The sequence below is a fragment of the Schistosoma haematobium genome, chromosome 4 (assembly GCF_000699445.3).
Source record: "Schistosoma haematobium chromosome 4, whole genome shotgun sequence".
NCBI classification, from domain to species: domain Eukaryota; kingdom Metazoa; phylum Platyhelminthes; class Trematoda; order Strigeidida; family Schistosomatidae; genus Schistosoma; species Schistosoma haematobium.
This window is the reverse complement of record NC_067199.1, coordinates 5,879,407-5,896,609: the sequence shown is the minus strand read 5'-3', so window position 1 is coordinate 5,896,609 and position 17,203 is coordinate 5,879,407.

Sequence of the window (17,203 nt, the reverse complement as noted above, 5' to 3'; positions counted from 1 at the left end):
AAGATGATTGGAGGAAATATTTTTGGCTCTTTTTAAGTTTTTTTAGAGCTTTCTACAGTTCACCCGTGGACCGTACTCACAATATTGAAAGATAAATATCACTAATATCAGAGAATATTCGAACGATGAACTGTAAGTATATTCAAATGATGAAAAACACATAGAAACGACAAACTATCTTTCATTTAGGTTGACATTAATTGCACTGCCATTGTGATTCTCTACCACCTATTGATTAGAAATTATAGGGTTTGATTAAAAAAATATAGGAATTGATGATTGGTGAACTTGTTTTTAGAATATTAAAGATTCCCATTGTGAAAATTGGAACAACACATGTAAGCGAACAATTGTTTTCAATTAGATCGTCATCAGGCTTTACTCTAACATACATGAATATTTATACGAAAATGTTAAGCCAATCAAGGTAATTAGCAGGATATTCTACACAGCCAATCTTGCGTCGACCTTTTCAAGTCAACCAGCGATGTCTACTCCAACGAAGAATAAATTACCTGGGTTGACCTCCTCAATATGCATTTACAAAATCACCTGCTTCTGTGGAGATAGCTATATGGGGCGTACTACCGGGCAACTTAACCAACGAATGAGTGAACATCTACCAGCTTATTTTATAATGGAACAGATAAAAACAATACGCAGGTCTATCTTGACACATCTTATTGATAGCGGTCATACTGTAGATAAATCGGAAGCATTTCGAGTGGTCTATCCTATACCTCCAACATTTCCCAACAGAGTTCGTTCCCGTCTCCTACATATAGCTGAAGTCATAGGAATTCGTACATTTAACTCCAATTTATGTGTACAGAAGAAATTCGTAACCCCCCTATCCCTTCCACGGTCAGTTATAACTTAACAAACGACTTTTATTTTATTTTGTCATCATTAACCTTATCTTCACATCCCGTATTTGTTTGTAATTTTCCGCCTCTTTCCGTTTGTATTCTTCACTACTGACCGAAATCGCCTTGATTGGTTTAACATTTTCGTATAAATATTTATGTATATAAGAGTAAAGCCTGATGACGATCTAATTGAAAACAATATTGTTCGGTTACATATATTGTTCGAACTTGATTTTGCAAGTGTATGCTCAAGTGATAATGAACAAACACCTCATCAATAGTTGAAATCATGAGTTAATTGAAACTAGACCACCATGGGAAACCTGGAAGCACTGGACGGCAGTTTCGTCCCAGTATGAGACTTCTCAGCAGTGCACATCCACGATCTAAAAAAACTTTACAAAACCCCTTCTTCTAATAATCATCTGCTCACTAGTAACTGACTTCAAGAGGTAGTTCCTGGAGTTCTAGTGAGAAGCCGTGACGAGTGGAGTACAAACAGGTCTGTTGTTAGATACCAGCTCACTGAAGACAATCGTGTACGGTGGCACAACGTCGTGGATTGGTTGGAGTTAGATATTAACTTCTTAAGAAAAATACACAAACTCCATTTTATTACCCTGATATACTTCTGTTGTAGTTAACAAGAACACCAGTGCGGACAATCGAATGTATTTAATACAAAATTACAGAACTTGTTGATAAAATCTAACAATCATAAAATAAATGCTTAATTTGCAAAATATTCATCAATTGTCTCATAATGACTCAGACTTCATTGTTCTTGCATTTTCATACAAATTGTATTCTGTTTCCATTCTCAAATGTTCGATCCTCCTGTCTCTCTGCTGCCAAACCTTCTGTCCAAGACTAACATCATCTACTACTTATGTCAATATAAGTAACACACACCACACTATTAGTGAATGTATATCGAGATGATATCTACTCTTGACACTTTATTTGTTTGTTTTAGTAAAGAAGGAAATAACAAATCTATATACACATCTATACATGCTTTAACATGTTACATTAATGAATATACCGTATTTACAATTCATTCTATAACTTATACTGTTAAAATTAATGATTAAGTATAACAGTATATAAATATCAAATCAGTCTAGACATTAAAATAATGACTCTACTGAACTCTAATAGTTGTTACTAAAGGATCATCATTCATCAACATACATATATATATACAACAATACAGAATATCAATAATCTGTATTCCATTTCATTTATTGATTTTTTTTCTTTTCAGTTGACTAAAAAGTAATTGAAAGACATCATTTGAAATTACATTTTTTTCTTCTTGAAAATGTCATGGTGATTATGAAATAGGTACATTTTATAATCTTTACTTACATTTAGTATTACTACTACTACTAACTAAGTAAGTAAGCCTTTAGACAATTTGTAGTTGTTTTTTTCTTCAGAAAAAAAGAAAAAAATGGAAAAAAAGAAGAGAAGAGAAAGAAAAGGGGAATTTTCTTTTAAAGAAAAAAAGTGATTATGAAGCATTTGATTTTCTTTATCATGAAACTCATTTCTTTTTTACAAATGACAATACAATCGTTTTGTATATGATTTTTAAATGTTTATCATTTTGTGCAAAATATGCATACATACATATATACATGTTGGTATTTGTGAAATACAATTTTAAGAGAAGAATAAAGAAAAAGAAAAAAACAAAAGAAGAAAGAAAAAAGGAAAAAAAGATTCATTTTTAAAAAAATTTAAAAAAATTTTTGTTGTTGTTGTTGAGATTTTCAGAAATTATTATTAATTATATATAAATATAGTTTGTCTTTTAATATCTTCATTTTTGACAAAATTCATTCATGTATACAATATAGAATAGTAGTAGTAACATTTAGTTGATAATGTTCAATGTATGTTACATTGTTTTACAATTTTTTGTTTCTTTATTTTTTAAAAATGAAAATAGCACAATATTGGATATGAAGGGAAAAAAGATTGTAGGATGCTTAAATTATACCTCATTGTGTGTGTGTGTGTGTGGTTCTTTTTTGAAATGTCACACGATATTATCAATAGTAGTGTGAATACATTTTTAATGCTGAAATGAGAGATAATTTTAAATTCACTTGGTATTGTTTATTTGAATCTTCCCATTGACGTTTAGAACTGTGATTGATCATCAGTCTCTTATTACTTACTTACTTACTTACTTACGCCTGTTACTCCTAATGGAGCATAGGCCGCAGACCAGCGTTCTCCGACCCACTCTGTCCTCCGCCTTCTTTTCTAATTCCATCCAATTCTTGTTCATTTTTCTCATGTGTATCTCCATTTCTCGGCGTAATGTGTTCTTTGGTCTTCCTCTTTTCCTTTGACATTGAGGATTCCATGTGAGGTCTTGTCTTGTGACGCAGTCGGGTGCTTTCCTCAATATGTATCCTATCCACTTCCAGCGCTTCTTCCTCCGTTGGGATCTAGTTTGTTCTCTCCCACAGTTGGTTGTTGCTAATAGTGTCCGGCCAACGGATCCGAAGTATTTTGCGTAGACAACTGTTAATAAACACCTGTATCTATCAGTCTCTTATTGGCATATGTGAATTCTGTGCGGATTGCCTTGATATTAACTTAATTCACATGAATTATAATCAAAGATGGATGGTGGCTAGTAGTGCAATCCAGGACGCGCGTTTCATTTTATTTGGGACTCATCAGCTGGATGTACCTTTACCTCAGAGTTGTTGTTCATTCTGGAACTCAAAGCTAACACCGTTTGCTTCAAACGACGTCACATTATCCACATAGCTACTGAGTTCTGATAGCCACATGCTTGAGCAATGGAGTAAAAGATATTGAGCGTTTGAAGCGAACGGTACTGGGTCAACGTTCAACAGTGAAAATCAACTCTGAAATGCAGGTACACCCTGATGACTAGTCTCAAATAGGACGAAACGTGCATCCTGGATTCCACTGCTAGTCACTATCCATCTTTGTTTATAGGGGCATAATTGTTTTAAAACTTTGTTTGGAAAGTTAAAAAAAGGAGTTCTGAAAATACATAATATTTGTTTATGTTTATTCTGCAAGAAAAAACCCAAAGAAACTGACGAAGATATTTTGAGTTCTTATTTTTAATTATATTAGGATCTTAGAAACTAATCAGATGTAACTATGACGCTAGTCTGCATAATAAAAGTGAATTATTCAGATAAAAATCCCATGGTGATTTACTCATTAAGATGTTTTGGAGTACAAAATGAACCATGTTAGTTAGCTATACACCATAGTTTTGCAAAGAATTTATCAATAAAGTTTGTAATCATCTATGAAATTTATAGTTAATAATGATACACTTCGATCATTTTAGGCAGATAGAGTAGTTTTGGTATTTAACAGATTACAATTTAGTTTTCAGCATGTTACATATAAGTCATTGTAATATTTGAAGACTCATAAAATAAAAGAGAATAGTTTGAATAATTGGAGACCTGCTTGAATATCTAAGCTAGCTGTTCCTATCATCTAGACATTTCAACATGTTATATGTTGTTATTTGTGTTGACACACCATTATGTCTATTAGTTGCAGAATCTATTTAGGAGCGTTTATGAAATGTTTACGACCATTCGCTGTACAACTTACAAAAACGTACAATTAGTGACACTATGGTTACTGGCAATATGCAACGAAAAGAATGTACAGTATTTCGACGTCAATTTACTGGACGCTAGAATAAGGAACAGAAATTCCTCATAAAGACGAAATGAAAGGAGTTAAGGATTAATGCTGTTCTATTCTGATTTACAGTATGAAAGTATTCTGTTTGCTTGTTTTTTCACTCCGTCCATTGATCATTTGAATTTTAACAATGCGTTCAACTACTTTACCGTTCCATGAATTGCGTAAATGCGTTTAGTAAACTATTATTTACTTACTTACTTACGCCTGTTACTCCCAATGGAGCATAGGCTGTCGACCAGAATTCTCCAACACATTTTCACCTAGGCCTTCCTTTCTACTTCTATCCAATTGTTGTTTATTTTTCTTATGTCTGCCTTCATTTCTCGGTTTAATGTGTTCCTTGGTCTTCCTCTTCTCCTTTGATCTTCAGGATTTCAAGTGAAAGCTTGCCTTGTGATGCAGTTGAGTGCTTTCCTCAATGTGTATCCTATCCACTTCCACCGCTTCTTCCTGATTTCTTCCTCTACTGGAATCTGGTTTAACCCCTCCCATACTAAGTTGTGAACTATTATTTAATAATGGACAATTTGAGTTTAGTTGTTTTACTTATTACTGAAAGCAATCATTTTGCGTATATTATGATGTTTACAATAGATAAAGAGATTTCCATCAATGTGTTTTCTAGAAACATTCTGACACAATCATATAACATTTAAACATGTTGAGTGACTATTTTGATTAGCATTAATTCGGAAAATAACTAGATTTTATTTTACCAGAATGATTCGAAGTATTCCAATACCTAGAATGCCTATATGAATCTTACCATTCATAATCATTTATTCCACCTTCAGTGTCAGTTAATTGGAATTAGAGTTCTCAACAGATATTAATAATACCATATGACATATATAATGAAATAACAGACACTCTAAGTAAGTTTCTTGATTTTGTCAACAGTTAACCAATTCTATTGATTCTAACAAGGTACTGACTATAAGATTATCTCTTATTTTTAACTGAGGAATATAATACCTGTTTCAGGATGAATATAAATGATTTGGAAATTTCCAATATTCCCATATATAAAATTAGGTAGACATTATGATAGTTTCGTTCGTTATGATATATTTCGTTCTCAAACTTGCGCTTTTTAAAAAACGTATTGTATATTTAGTTCAAATATCTTTATGATGTCATTTTGTCTTATATTACGAAATCTTATTCGTTCATTCATTGTGAAGCTAGATGATAAGGTTCCGAATACCACATGAAGCAAGCGTTCTCTCAAAGTTACAGGTATGCCTTATTGACAGGTGTCAACCAGCTCAAAATCTAGTTTTATGACATCCTGATAACTAATTTCAACGGCCTAACAAAATACGTGGGTTTTTTTATCGATTAGTATTCACAAACTCATTATATATCTTTCAGTAGAAAAAATATGAACAAAAAAAATATTCCATCATATTTTTACAGAGTGCATAATTAGATTGAACAACTTCTAGGTCATCAGAAACTTTTCCAAAAACAATGATTTCAGTTAAAAGTATTGATTTTTGTTTGTAGTGACTGTGCTCCGTTGACTAATCACCCTCATAACCGTTATCATATAATCGTCAACGCTGTTCGAAATTAGAAGGCAAAGAGAAACATCGACTACAGTTTTATTAGCAGATAAATCAGACGATAAAGCAGAGAGGCAAATGAGTGAGCCAGAGTATCGATAGACTAGAGAGTGTAGGTTTAAATATACATGTATATATATATATATAGGGAAATGAATGGATCATCGAATCAATTAAGCAGCTAATAGTAAAGCTAATAGAATGAATATATCCGTAGGCGGTAAACAATGTCCAAGCATACATATTTCATACAAGTACAACAATAATAAAAGTATAATAAGTTGTTATAGTACGGATGACTTTGTCCGCTAAATAAGTTAACAAAAGAGCTTAACCGAATTAAATGAGAACAAACTCAATTACACATGAGGTGCTATATGTTTCTGTGCTTCTCATGTAACCAAATTATGTAACTATGTAAGTGCAGACAAGTAATTGTTAGGTAAAAATGTCAACGAACAAATTTTTAGCTAAATATAAGATAAAAACATTGAAACTTTGATCAGAACTAATTTTAGTAACTGAGTTTTCCGGTTATCCAAACTGTTAACTATAAGGATTTTCAGTGGAAACAAACGTGAACTTATTGAATAAAGTAAGTTTATTTGGGTTTTTTATATAGATAGGGCATAACCATGAGGATTGAACAGTAAACTGATGACAAAATGAAATCATTTCTACTTAGCATTGGTTAGATTCAGTAGACTCAGCTGAAACAATATCAGGATACAATACATATTACTGAAACATCAAGATGTAAATCACCATGATGGCTACAGGTGCTGTTAGAGGTATGAGGGCAGCTATCACTTACCGGTTGCCCACACCGTGAAAGGGTTCTTCTGGAGGTACCTGAAAAGAAAATTGGATTAGAGGTTGTCTTACTGACCTGAAAGCGTGACCGCAGTGCTCAACGGACAACTGCTTGTGGTCGGTCACACACGACCTTTTTATTAGTAATTTTTGTGTTAGCTCCGTACTCGTTGAGACGGATATCCGTGGGATAAGGCGAAGTGTGCATTTTTATGGTCAACCTTTTCTAACCCCACCCCTCCTTGTGGGAAGACAGCATCGCTGTTATGCTGGTTGTCTGAAGGAAACACTTTACGGCTGTCACACCTCTGTACAGTCAACAGTACGACTTCGCCTTTGGACCTTGGGTTTGTTGCTTTTAGTCTTACTGTTCTTCAACCGACCTATATGGCATGGTAGGACCTTGAGGAACGATTGTTCCAGCCGGTATAGCTCGGTTGCTTCATCACGATAGGCAAGCCTGACCACCAAATTAAGGTAGCAACAACGGTCGGCGAAAAAATTGTACTCAAGAGTTTAGCAATTGTTCGTAAAATATATGATTCAAAATTATTAATTCATTTGACTATTTCTTCAAAACTAAAAGCGTAACAATGAACTCATTTAGTATGCGTTAATATCATATTAAATAATGGTTATGGTTTTGTAGCCCAGTATCTGACTCCGGTTTGATAGTATGAAAATGCTATGAACACGAATCTTCCATTTATCTCTGTATATTACCTAGGCTAACCTCGTTTGTGTGACGGCAGTAATAATAAGTCGAATATGGGTTGCGTTGAATGCTTTCAAGCATACGTATATCCAGAGTAAAAAGTGGAAAAGCAAAACGGTGCATGAATCGATATTTATAGCTAGACAAAAATAAGTTACAGACATGTGATGAGTAGGATAAATAATGCACATACATGCTCATATAAAGACAGGGTTAATAAGCGAATAATTAACAGGATCAAAATGTGAACCGAAAACAATAAACAAATCGGAAGCTAGAATAACCCATGTGAACTTGACATAGTACCAGAAAGTACAATGATATTGTAGTAGAAAACTGACTGAAACTGGAAATATACACAATTGGATTCGACTTGAATAGCTTAAAAATTACTGGATATATTGAAAGATATTTGAATTCTTAATTTGATAAATCTTCAATGCAGTCGTTAGTGTATACTATGAAGAAGTCCTAAACACGAATAAAATGACTTTCTAATACTTTCTTGTTATAATTGCTAATAATCACTAATTGAAAATAAGATACTTTTAATTTAACGCTAATAGTAACTCACTGAAGACAATAGTGGATGTATTGCTCAATTTTGTGGATTCGTTAAACTTAGGCATTAACACTTCTGGATACCAGCCAGATCAATGATCTAGAAGTTAAGCTTTTGCGCGCGAGATCGATTGGTCCCAGGTTTGAATCTCGCGAGATAGGATCAAGGATGCGCAATGCTAAGAAGACCCATATTAGGACGAAACGGCCTTCCAGCGCTTCCAGATTTTCGATGATGATCTATCTTTCATTGACTTATGATCTCAACTATAATATTCACAAAACCCCTTTTGATAATACCAGCAATCATAATCGTTAAAATATTCAACATATTGTTGATGACACTAAGTAACATTCAATTGTTTTCATTTCCTTTATTATTATAAAACATTAACCTAATTTATAAATAGTTGATTCTTGTCATTGAATTATTAATTATTCAATTAATTATTCATTTACTATAATTATCTCAATAATCAATCAGTTCATTTTCTTAAGTAGTAAATCATTGTAATGCATTAATTATATCAACATTACAAACTTTCTATTCTCTTATGAATTCAAGATGTGATAGATGATATCATTGGAAATATATAAAAAAAAAGGGATTTAAATAATGATTACACCATTAAGCTAATTGATAGGGAGGATGATAGGTGACATCATTTTTAGATTAGACTTCTCGATTAGATATCTGCATATAAAGGTATTTTCAAAGGTCATTTTCAAGTTTATATATGTATATGATTTGTTTTAATGAAATGGATGATAACATGTTTGATGGTCTTAGAAACTTGATGCAGAATTATGAGCTTAAATGTGTAGTATAAAGAAATTACCCCAGAATATGAATTATTAACCTCTTGGAAAGAATAGATATTTAGAAGATAATACAAGAAGACAAGTAAAGTTATTTGATTGGAATAAAAATGTATCCATTAAGCACTTGGATAAATACATAATATTCAAAAATGAAGAATATTTGAGCGAACATTTGTTTTCCATAACTTCATCATCAGGCTCTACAGTTATAAGTCAACACAGTCAGTAAAAAGACCTTATATCTAAGACTTTAAAGGGGACATAGCGAGTGATATTTTAACACGTCGGCTTAAAAAATCTGTTGCAAGGACGTTTCACGCCGCTAAGCTACGCATAATTTTCTCAACTAAAGCGGTACTCACACAAGTAATCAGGGATAGGTTACCGAAGATGAGCTCCTCCATGTGTGTATACCGATTCAAATGCTCCTGTGGAGCTAGTCGTATAGGCCGTATTCAGAGAGCTTTATCCTAGCATTTCGTGAACATGTACCAGCATGGTTGGGAAAAGCGGTTACCAAATCGATTAACAGCACCATTCTTTCTCACTTGGTAGATAGTGAACATCATATCAAAATAGAAGAAGCTTTCTCTATTTTATATCAAGTTCCAAAATATCTACCTCAAGGAGCTAGATTACGACTGCTTTACATAGCCGAAGCCATCTGGATCAACTCCAGAAGACCAAATTTATGTGTCCAGAAAAAATATATCCAGCCTCTTTGTTGACCTTGGCCTACGACTGGATCACCAAATACCTAGACTGAATATTATAAACCTCTTACCCCCTTTCTTTATTTTTATTTATTTAATTTTTTTCCTGATTATCATTATGTTTGATTGCCTATATCTTAATCTTCACATCCATCACTCCCAACACGTTTATAGTAATTACCTTGATAACACCCTCCTTATTACATATTATATTCACACAATCTTATTATTATCATTATCTCAATTGACAAGATTAAATTCTCCTACTATACACTTTATTCACACAATTTTTTTGCATTTTCAGTTTTGCTATAATACTATTATACTTATTGTGACTGAACACTTTACTCAAAATCATCTTGACCTTTATTGAATGAACTTTCTAATTTGCAAATAATACAGTCACAATTGATTGATCACTGGGTGGTGATTAATCTCATGCTTGTCTAGTCCTTATTAGTGCAGATCGAATGCTATCGACCAAGTTGCAATGTGGCCACCAGTCTTGGTGACTCGACACTGTGGGCACTATATATTGAGATTAGATGGTGGTTAGAGGTAGTCGACAAGAAATCCTGGACCCGTGTTTCGTGCTCGGTTAGCTCAGTGGTAACGTCTCTGACTGTGAAGCTGGGTGACACGGGATCGAATCCGTCAGGGAGCACCAGTTCCCCCAACATTACAAGTACACCTTGCTGACGAGTGCCAAGTAGTACGAAACCCGGGTCCAGGGTTTCCTGTCGACTACCTCCAACCACCATCTAATTGCAAATAATACAGTTTCGGAGTATTTATTTCGTAACAGATGCAAACGTTCACCATTCATAACACATAACATTGTCAAATTCATTATTACTTGCCTTATTTTTGGCCTTTGTAAAATATCATAATGATGGACTTATCACTGTAAAGGCTGATGATGAAGTTACTGAAAACAGTTGTTCGCTCAAATATTCTTCGTTTTTGAATATTCTATGGGGATTCTTCAAACTGCTCAAATACATAATACATCATTATATGAAATTCTGAATTTCAAAATGACAAAAATGAACAATTCGCTACAACGTTTTTATTTAGACTAATTCATGCATCTATAATGTGAATATACGGAAAAAGAAGTTGTTTACTAAGTAAATGTTCATAATAACTATGAAATGACATTTATCTTGAATAGATCAATATTAGACCACCATTGAAAACTTAGAAGTACTGAACAGACGTTCCGTTTTAGTATGGAACTCCTCAACAGTATGCATCCATGATCCTACATGTCGGACTCGAACCCAGAACTATTCATGATATTAATCTAAACTTAACAATCTCTACAACCTTATACCGATATTTTTCTTTTAATTTTTATGAAGAAATATAGATAAATATAATGTCATTCATGAATATAAATTGATAATTGTGAGACGATATAATGCTTAATCCTACTGAATCTTCCTATTGGTGTATAGGACTGTAACTGATCAGTCTCTTATTGGCATATGAACATCTTGCCTTCAGTCACAATCATTATAAGCAGAAATTAATTGAATTTTACATCAGATTTTGAATTTTTAACAAAATATGAATGACTTTTATTTTCCTTTGTTTTGACGAATAATACGCTACTAAATAATAGATACTAGTAGCATCGATGTACCATAATAGTAATAATAACATTAATATATATTGTTAAATCTCTGGAGAGTAGAGTGGTGTACACATTCACTATAGGTACTAAAATGTTAACATTTTCCAACATTTCTGTGCCTTTACATCGGTTGAAGAGTTTTATTGCTCATTCATACTATATTAGCGTTTCATTAAACAAAGTGACTCCATATTTAACTATGTATTTTGTGTAAATATGTTTAATCTAAACAGTATGTAGAATAGTTAATCACATTCCCATTGTATCTTCTATTTCACATGTGTGTGTGTGCACATACTACATAGAGACCGAGTAATCCCAAAATATTTAATAATCATCGATCAGCAAGTTGTACGTAACGTAGAAATTGGTACATTTAAACATCGGCTCATGTTTACGCATGATGTAAGTACATTGAGTTGTAATTTTCAAGATAAATCTCAGAGTAGTACTAATGGTAACTGTATCATGGCAGTAGCAAACTTTGAGCATGAATATCATCATTCTAAAAGAAATAATGAACTTGTGGAATAGAATATGTATAAGATTATCTCGAAATGTAAGATATAAGGTAAGATGAAGCGTAAACCCATCTATACGATTGTGATCGATTCTGATAAATTTCATTTAATGTCTGTAATCATTGCATACGATATTAACTAAACATGCATCTAAATGATTGTAACACTAATAATTCAATTATATGCATGATAAATATTATTCTTTGTCTGTTAATTAGATAAAATAGGTTATGATGATGTTGTTTTTGTATTTTTCCATTGAAATCTAGTGTGAGTAATGTCATTATGATTATTACTACTACTGTGGTGTGTGCTACTTATATTGACATAAGTAGTAGATGATGTTAGTTGTGAACACAATGTCTGGCAGCAGAGAGACAAGTGGATCGAACAGTAAAGAATGGAAGTAGAATGCAATTTGTATAAAAATGCAAGAACAATGAAGTCTGAGTCATTATGAGACAATTGATGGACATTTTACAAATTATGTATTTACTATTCGATTGTCCTGTAATTTAGTGTTAAATACATTCGATTGTCCTCACTCGTGTTCTGTTCACTACACTACTACCCATTTTTCATGATTCTATTAAAATTTGTTTAGTTCAACACCTTTCTGTTTTTTTCATAGGAATCATCTTAACAAGTTAATGTGTGGTCAGGTAATTATTTAAAATTTATAGGATAATCTATAGAACAAATACACAATATAATATCTGGGAAATTTCATTTTCTAAACTATTTGTGGGATCATTATCATATAACTCTTTAACACTTTAGTTTTTTGTGTTGTTGTTGTTGTATAGATGGCCTGTATAGGATTTTCACATTATTGTTTAAAATAAGATTCCTTTTAAAATAATTTCATGCTTTCAAAACTAATATATGTGCATACGTTCTCACTAAGTTATATTATTATCTTAATTAATGAAAGAGGATACACATTGAGGAAAGTATCCAACTGCATCACAAGACAAGCATTCACTTGGAATCCTCAAGGTTAAAGGAGAAGAACAAGATCAAAAAACACATTACGTGGCGAAATGGAGACAGTCATGAGAAGAATGAACAACAATTGGATAAAAGTAAAAAGTAAGGGCCAGGACATAGTGAGTTAGAGAATGCTGGTCGGCGGTAAATGCTCCATTGGGATTAACAGGCGTAAGTAATGAATCATTTCATTTTGTACAAGTTAACGATATAACCAATATGAAATCCATCATTTTGCATATTTCTAACTTAAAATTCACTCATCTTTATGGAATTATCTTCGATATAAGATAGCTGGACAGAATGATAAGTTACATAGTTAGAAAAATTATCGAATAATTACTGAACTGTCTATTTTGCTTCAAAACCAGGTTAGATAAACCATAATAGTCAATTAATCATTCGTTAGTAATAAACTTTATTTAAAATTGATAATATATCGAGGTTTTTAGATAGTTAATAAGATAGATTATTATGGTGTTGTGTCTTTTCAGCTGGATTGTTTGAACATATAGCTTCCACTTTTTCTAGAATATACCGTAAGCACAGATACTATAAATTTAGAAAAGCAATTATTATTTCCCTACAAATGAATAAAAAGTTTTTCTGCCCATATAGAAGTTAACTGATTATTAACAGTGCCAAAATTTTCACACATTTCTGAGTACTACTTCTTATGTGAGCTTAACGCTAATCTCATACTTGATTATCACTTTCACGGATCCACAAGATGCATGTCAATATCTTTGAAGGTCGGTAAGTGACCCCAGTTCTTACGTGCTAAAAAGTTTTGGCTTTCTTTTTGTCAACGTATTTAATATTTCAACTCCTTTCAAAATGAATTCGTGTCTAGAATTGTCTACTTTCATTCATGTGTTACAAGCTTCAAATGTTCAAGAATAGATGAACCATTCAGTCTACAGAATTAATCTTCGCTATCTTAACAGCTAAATACATAGACAATATTGTGGAGTTTCAAACTTTAGAATAAACATTGGCAGCTATGAAAAGCAATAAATTATCGCCAAACTTATTGTATGTACCAATTAGTAATCAGTCAAAATATTGATATTTTGAAAGCTCGAGTATGAATATGAAGTTTAATATTATTACTGGTTGGAATCATGAGTCAATTAAAGCGAGACCACCATGGAAAACATGGAAGCACTGGACGGCCGTTTCGTCCTAGTATGGGGCTCCTCAGCAGTGCGCATCCACGATCCCGCCCTCCTCCGTGAGATTTGAACCCAGGAACTATCAGTCTCGCGTCAGGCGCTTAACCAACTAGACCACTGAGCCGGCTTCCAGGTTTTCCATGGTGGTCTAGCATCAATCGACTCATGATTCCAACCAGTGAAATTTCTAAAATCTCCACAAAACCCATTCATATGTAAATATTTTTAGTCTGTAACCCTTTTATATTAATAATAAATACAATTATTATGTGCACATATTCATAGTCATTAATTTCTGGATTCATCAATTAAAATATCATTGGGAATGTGGGAATCCAAATTTTTATGAACATTTGTAGTTTATAAATGTACTACTCAAAAGTAGTTTATGTTTAAACTAAAAATAAATTAGGAACTGAAATAAACGAGCTTTGATCAGTGGAGTTAAACAGTGTTGGGTGTGAGGCAGTTACCTACTGAAGACATAAGTAGATGGTCGCGAAATATCGTGGATTGGCTGAAGTTACACACTGACACTGTTAGATATCGGCTCAGTGGTCTAGATGTTAGGCGTCTACGCGCGGAACCGAAGGTCCTGGGTTCGAGTTCCACGTTCAGGATCGTGGATGAACACTGCTGAGGAGCCCCATATTAAGACGAACCGAATGTCCAATGCTTCAAGGTTTTCAATGTTGATGTGACATTGATCAGATTATGATCTTAATCAAATCCGGAAAAATTTGCGTAAAAGTACAGTCGATGATCGGTGGATAAATGTGAGTCAGTCATTCACATTTGTATCTTCTACTCTAGTTGATTCTGCAATGATTTCCAGCTAAGAAGAGTTACAGTTATAAATAACTAGTTGGATACAATAGTTATATTTACTTTAGTGTTCGGATGATTTTTATGTATACATACTTATCTAAATTATGCTTCAACTTCAAAAAAGTATTCTCAAAAAAATCTAGGTTAATTGTCTCTTAACGATAATTTGAAAGAAAAAAAAAGAAGAAATAAGACCTCAATTTAACCACAAATTTTTTAATTAAAGATTTTGATAATATCAAGTTTAACATGCACTGATGATCATATTTCTAATATAAATTGTTTAACAATATAGAGTTCATACAAATATTATGTATCTATTAGATAATCAATGTACCTTTTCATCAACTTCAAAATGAACTATTGTTATGATGTAAAATGAACGTGTTCATTTTTTATTAAATAAATATGACCTTAATATTACTGATATTAAACAATAAGGAATGATTAAAACACATAGGATTCATTTTTTCAATAAAATATATAGTACTGAATATGTGTTTTAAGTAGTGTATATTATTCTAACACATTATATGGTAGGACTATATATAGAGTTTCAACTTAGTTTTAAAGTGGTGAGATTATAATTTATGGACGATCTATGAGTGACGCTAAAGTGACCATGAGATCATTCACCTAACAACTAGGACCAAATGAGAGTTATAAACCAGTGTAGGGAATAAGAATTATGAGGTTTTCATCACTAACTGAAATCAGCTATAATGCTAAAACTCTATTTAGCCAAATGGATGAGTGAATTTCGCGCAGAAACCCGAGACCTGTTATCTTATACCTGATTGGTTCATGCAGAAATTGTAGTCTCTGAGAAAAAGTTTGTTATGTCATACTGAACAGGAATTTTTCACAAAGATTATTGTATAAACAGGCTTAATGTTTTTGTCATTACTCTGTATTCACTTATATAAATCATAAATTCTTTAAATTTTCCACCATATTCTTTCTCGAACATTTCACTATGCTGTAGAGAGTGTTAAAGATGATTAAGAAAGTATTCGGTACATCTTTAAATGTTATTATGAATGGTGTTGTGGATAGATGATCAAAATCTTCCAAACTACTAATCATTCATTTCATTTACATCTTTTACGTTATATCTTTTCTGGAAGCAGGTGATGTTGATATATTAGAGTTTATTCACGTAAGCAAAAGTAAAAAATCACTACAATACCGTATCTAGAACATTTACTAATTGTAAGAACATGTCGCTAATTCACAGTCATAGAGATTATTATTTCAGCAGTTGAGATCATCATTCAATTGAAGCTAGACAACCATGGAGAACCTGAAAGCACTGAACAGCCGTTTCGTCCTATTGTGGGTCTCCCTAGCAGTGCGCATCCACGACGCCGCCCCGCGGGATTTGAACCCCGGACCATTCAGATAGACATTAACAGCGTTGGATGTCGGTCGAGTGGTTAAGCGCTCACGTGCGAAATTGATAAGTCATGTGTTCGAGTATCGCGAGGCGGGATGGTGCGTGCACACTGCTGAGGAGTCCCACAATAGGATGAAACGACCGCCCATGCTTACAGGTTTTCCATAGTGGTCTAACTTCAATTAACTCATGATCTCAACTATTGAAATTACTAAAATCTTCACAAAACCCCTTCAGATTATTATTTCTTTTACCGATATTTCATTCCATTCTGAATGAACTATGTACTTGTTTCCAATTTCCACATTATATTTGACTTACTGATTGATGATTATTAAAGTTTTAGAATTACTCGGTCGCAGATATAATTTGTGATTAAAGAAAAATAAGAGTAACTTATTGATATATATTATGCTGAGAATTTCATAATGGTATAAATATATAATAATGAATGAAGCCATTATTATCATTATTACTAATATTCATATATATAATGCTAGAATATCCCCGCAAAATACATTGCTAGGTGTGCTTATAATCTTGCGTTTCTATCAATATCCACAATATACATGACAAAATATTTACATGATATAATCCTATCATAATTAACCTTTCTTATAAACTGATATGAATTCTATAATCATTTTAACAATAAATGAATACCGTTATCCATTTTGTCTTGTTATACATTAGAATGAATTGATTGAAATATTCAGGCATCTACTGTCAATCATATGTGACTTATTTTCTGTTGGCTATACTCAATCAAATGTTCACCTTCGCGAAATTGATGAAAACAATAATGGATTTTATTTCATAGTGGATCTATAATATTTTCCAAGTCATAACAAGACTTTAGCATGG